Source organism: Diadema antillarum, unplaced genomic scaffold, assembly GCF_040938485.1.
Source record: "Diadema antillarum isolate AM-2024a unplaced genomic scaffold, OU_Dant_1.0 seq00002099_RagTag, whole genome shotgun sequence".
Lineage (NCBI taxonomy): Eukaryota > Metazoa > Echinodermata > Echinoidea > Diadematoida > Diadematidae > Diadema > Diadema antillarum.
The window spans coordinates 17,383-23,488 of NW_027272743.1; positions in this window are offsets into that span (position 1 = coordinate 17,383).

Consider the following 6,106-nt stretch of genomic DNA (forward strand, 5'->3'; position numbering starts at 1 on the left):
CTCCAATATAGTCGGATAAAAAATTTGTCAGACCCGGTAAAGTTTTAGTTTTGTGTTCTAGAAGGGTATTGAAGTAAATTTACGGTAGCTTGGTTGCTACCTAGGCAACCTTATTCAACTTTTCTTTATCAACCTAATTAGCATAATCATGTAATTAGCATGATATGTACAATAATATGCAATATACTCGGTAATCATTATCCAGGACGCCAGAAAACACGGATAACTATATAATTTTTCGATGGTTTTACATGACGAGGAATTCATTAACAAGAGTTTCCATTCTGAAATGATGAAAGTGTATTATCATAATTAGAACACAGAGATAATTTGCATTTTTATGTACCACAATCTAGTAAATGCTACCATAATTGTATTAGTTATGTATATTCGTGTTCTTAGATGGGTACGAAGTATACAGGCCTCATATTAAGCTGGTTGCCACCTTCGCAATTTTCCGTGGGAAGTTATCTTTGTCGGTCTAATTAGCATATTCTGCTAAGTAACGTATTTTGTAATAAGTTTCTAGTTTCAATCCAGGAAGCATGAAACAGGGATAATACGACTTTTTCGAGTTTTTTTCTTTTTTTAGACGAGAAATTCGTGTATAACATTTCTTTCAATTTAGAAATTATAAAAGTGTCTTGAATATCTCTTATTAACATAATGAGCTAATTTGCATATAATAAATGTGCAATAGCCTATAGCCATGTCCTGAGACAGTTGTGCAGTACAATTTTGTTTTCTCATTCAAAGTGTCATTTCGTCATTGTGGATATCATTGATTTATCCGCTGCTCACTATAATCAGGTATCTACAAATCATCGTAAATGCCGAAGAGAAATTTGTTGGCTCGCAAACACTGATGCAGCTTACACTCAAATTTGTTATGAGTTCAAGCCCCTATCATACACGATGACTATTAATATATTATGTGTTCCTCTTCACACGAGCTAAAGATAAAATGCGCCAAACTCAACTGCTGTCATATTGGTACAGTTAGACTAATTTGTCCGTATCAGGGCAATTATCCCCTGCTAAATACTCGTTGGTGATAACGTTAGAGTAAAGATTAGGGTTAGGGTTAGGTTTATGGGGTTTAGAGTTTGGGTTATAGGCTAAGGATTAGGTTCAGGATTGATTAGGATTAGGATTAGGGTTAGGGTTAGGGTAAGGGGAAGGGTCCGGGGTAATTGCCCAGGGAGTAATTACCCAAGACCCCTCTCACAATCAAGATTTTTTTTTTTCCCTCTGGCTATCAATGAAATACAGTATCAACTCTTGAATAGGCATCTTGACATGCTCCCATGGTTTGGGAACTTCCCGGGGGAAAATGCATATGTACATGTACAATAATAATACAGAAGCCAATAAATCAAAATCACAGTGCTCGAAGTCCTGGTCAAGGCAGATGAGGAGGGTGCGGGTGGTTCCTATGGGAAGCCCATTCTGTCCAAGCATTGACCGCAGCTGTGGGATCCTCTGACGGATGTCCGAGTACCAAAGGCAAACATCCCCTTAAACTAAAACAGCGGAAATATAGAGGTCTTTCTAGTCACTGGTGACTATACTGGTTGTCACAAATCTCTGACATAGTACAGCCAGTGCAGTGGTATGATTATGGCAGGGCCCTCTGGTAGAGCAGTGGCAACACTGACCAGTCTACCCTGCATAAAAAAGACGTTGTTATCATTATCATCATTACTACTATTATTATTGTATTCATATTTATTATTATGATTTCTATTATGATAATTATTACTATCAGTATCATTATTATTATTATTATTATTATTATTATTATTATTATCATTATTATTATCTCCCCCGAAATAACAAGCTGCTCGTCTTTATATTCCTTTAAACGTAAATTAAAAGACTTTCATTGAGTGCATATTTTGCAGACACTGAACAGTCGTAATGTCTTATGTAATATTGTGGTGTGTTATTGTCCAATCAAACATTTTGTCAACACGTTGCAGATTCCATTTAGGGTCTTGCCATCGGGCTCTCTGAATTCATCATTAGCAATTCCACATTCTCCTTCGTTTCCCTCTCTTCCTCTTTCCCTCTACCCCTCTCTAACCTTCTATGCAGGGCTTGACGGCAGGCACCAAATGGCTTTATAGTTGTACATGTTACTTTTTGTGTCTTACTGATCATATCCTGGTGAAAGTTTTAATGCAACAATAGTTTATAGTATATATACCAAAGTAGGCTGTATGATAATGATGGCTCGGTCACAGTAAGTTCATATTAATGTATAGTTTGGTTGTTTTTCTTCTTCTTCTTTTTCTTCTTCTTTTTTATTGCATAAAATTTGGCAACCTTACATCATCATTCTGGTCTTATCTATCCGTTCTCCGTTTCTTTTTCACAAACACTGATTACTCGGGGCTTACAGCCAAACAAGCTAGCTTTCATGTAGGTCCCGTCATACTTCTCTTTGATCAACCCCATTTCGATTTCGATTTTGACCAGTTATCATTACATGTAATTACTGTGTTATCACCATGTATATTGTTTGTTTTCTGCACATTGTTCACAAGGTAAAAGAACTTGTCTGGTTTTCTGTTGTAATGTTCATAAATGAGAAGTATGAAAATAAAATGAATTGAATTGAATTGAATTATCATTATTATTATTATTTCAAGCATTTCTATGTACTTACAATAATTTGTAAACTTATCCTTTATTATGTATTATGATGAAATTTATGTATTCAATCTCTGTAAAATATCTATAAATATGTTTCTGTTGGAAATGGAAAATGAATGGATCATCTGAAATTAGAAATATCGCTGGCCGTATTTGAATGCTTGGAATGGCGGCATCGCGCAATACACCTCCGTCTGACGCTTAACTGGATGACCACTTTGGATAACAACATATTTTTATTAACATAAATAGGGAATCGACTGATCGAAAATGAATTTGAAATTCAAACCTGCCGCGTAACCGCCAAAGCTCACCAAATGGAATGATCGCGATATCAATACGACTGGCGAACTTAAGAAATCAGCAGAAAAAATTTATATCTAATCACTGCCACGTCATTGAAATCAAGGCGCGTCTCATGATGGTGTTCTCCTACTAAATGTTATTATACAAAAACATTTCCAACTTTTGATCCTTAATAGTTCAAGAACTATATATCAGGTAGCATTGACACTATGAGCAATAGCTGAAAAGTTTGCAATTTTGTTGGAGGTGATCTAAAAATGAAGCCATAAATCAGTTTCATTAAATTCAAGATTTATATTAAGGATTCAGATTTTGCTCTATTTTCAACCCTCTGTACAAAACTGACATTGCACAGGGGCCAGTATAGGTATGTATGGGAGTGTGTGGTTAACACCCAGACAATGGTCCTGAACAATGGCCAGGGTTTTAATGCTCTATTATATATTTATGAGAAATTCCACTTTCACAGCTAGTCGTTATTCATCCTGAGATGTACTCTATGCAAGAACATGAAAACGTGTGCTTATTCTTTTCATGTGCGTGCATTTTACCCTTTACCATGAATTCAGACTATCAGTTCCCAGGGTATTCCATCATGAATATCAAAGCATTCGTGAGCCTGGGAGCAAGAGACCAGAAGCCTAGTCAGCAGAGTTCTAAAAACGTGGTATTCGTTGGTATTCATGTCTATTGTTCGGGGTCATTGTAAGCACACACTCACATATATTGGTTCCTATGTAAATTTGATTTTGTACAGAGGGTTCACAGTTGACCAAAATATGGATTTAATGAAACTGATTCATATACTTTCATTTTCAATTCACCTCCACCTAAATTGTACTTCCACCTCAGCTATTACTCATATCAATGATAGTGTTATCGTATATAATAGTTTTCGAAGTATTTCATTTCATTTCATTTCATTTATTAGGTTTCCACACAAATCATACAGTGTTGTGTTTACAACATCCATCAATGACAATGTAAAGTGACACATAAATGATAAGTTATAAGTTCAGTATATACAAAAGCATTTACGTAGCACAAAATCAATTGAAATTATTCTCAAGGGTACATTCATGACGGATAAATAAAATTGTGTGTGGAGAGGGAACCTACATAGAAGCAGATGCTTGTAGGAGTAGGGTCCCCGAAAGAAAATCAACACAGGCTGTTACACTCACACACACTCTCTGCACGCACGCAAGTACACCTGAGGGGCATTTCATGAACCATTTTGTCCGACAAAGTTGTCAGACAAATTTGCTCTCAGCCAATCAGATGCAAGGATTTTAGTAGCTTGTAACGCTTTGCCAGAGAAAGTAAATATCCGACCAATAAACTGCTTCATGAAATGCCCCCTGGACAAGCGTGCGTGCACTCACACACACACACACACACACACACACACACACACACAAACAAACAACAAGGAGAAGAGAATGAGAAAGAGGAAGAGGAGAAATCACCAACTAGACCGTCATAGGGACATAGATGACGGTACCTGCAACTGCAAGAGGAAAGGACAATGAAAGAAAAGAATTAAAAATAAAACCATGTTTAGACCAGAGTCCTGTTCTATAATCATGCCGAATAATCTACACCAGTATCTATCATTTCAAATCATCTGCTCAATCAAATTGATTCATATTATCACCAGAGTATTGCGAAAGAGGTTTATTTTTAAGCTTATGTTTGAATGAATACCAACCGGGAGTTCGTCGTATTTCACTATCTAAAGAATTCCAAAATTCAAAATTCCAAAAAAAAAAAAAAAAGGATCCAAAGTGGGAAATGTTTTTTGTAACATCTATTTGTGTTTGTTGGAGATGAAATAACTTGACACGGAGTTTAAGGTACTAATGGCAAAAACAACCAACCAAACAACAATAAAAACGAAAACAAACCCCTCACACACACACACACACACACACACACATAAATGAGTGTCAGACTTATTATTCATCACGTAATATCACAGTCTACTCATGACAACTACTAATCCAAAGAATTAACCTTATTATTTTGAACGGGAGTTATTTACTTGGTGTATTATGAAGCACGTTGAAAATGTCAACTTTAAGTAGTGAAATTCATTGTTCTTTTGGATGCAAAAATGATTTATCTCGAGCAACGCATTATACAGACTGTTCAAGACAAAAGGCTGATTTGAGGGTAGATATTATCTTAAATGGCTGAAATACACGCGTGGGCTTAGGTTGATGTATATGAATTGCCTCTTCTAGTGTCTATATCGAACTCATAATGAATAGTTTGTTGTGTACACAGAAGTAAATATCGGGATTATTCACTATAAATTTGCTATTTTTATCATCTAGGCGGACTGTATTTCCATTCCAAAATGAAACACAAGCAGTGATGTCATACATAAACATGATTGAGAGTTGTATTAAGTGGCAGAAACTCTCAGGCAGGACCAGGATTTCTTTTGTTATCAAAATACCACTAGAAAGGAAGTAGGCCCCATACTTTTTTTTTAATAGCAGATAAAAAACGAAAATCAATCAGTATTCAGTCATATTTGAGAACTTTTAGCTTTCGATAATGAAATATTAGTTCAATGTTAGCCTCAAAAGTAATCTGAGATCAGTAAATGACAGGGTTGGACAATGCCAAACAAACAAGCAAACGAACAAAAAAAAAAAAAAAAAAAAAAAAAGGGCATGCTGACATTGATCTTCACGCATGTATGAAAGTATTCGATATTGATGCTGGGAGTCGACGAAAAAAGCAACAACAGCAATAACCTCAAAACAGACAAACAGCCACAAGCAAACAAACCAGAACCACGTGAAATACAAAATGCCGTGCTGATGGGGTTTTGTGATAAGGCATCATAGGGGATCACAAACAATATCTTAGCTCGTAGATAAAATCTGTAATATCACAACAAAAATAACACACACACACACACACACACACACACACAAATATAAATAATCATTGTGACAGACCATCTACTATTTATTCTACAGACCTATAGTTGGAGAATTATTAAGAGACACTATCGATCCACACTTTGATTATTATGATGTTAAACTATTTTAAGGTATTAAGAAATGTGTACATTCTTACATACAAAAAATAAGTCAACTTATTTAGTTGTATTGTCCGTGTTTTC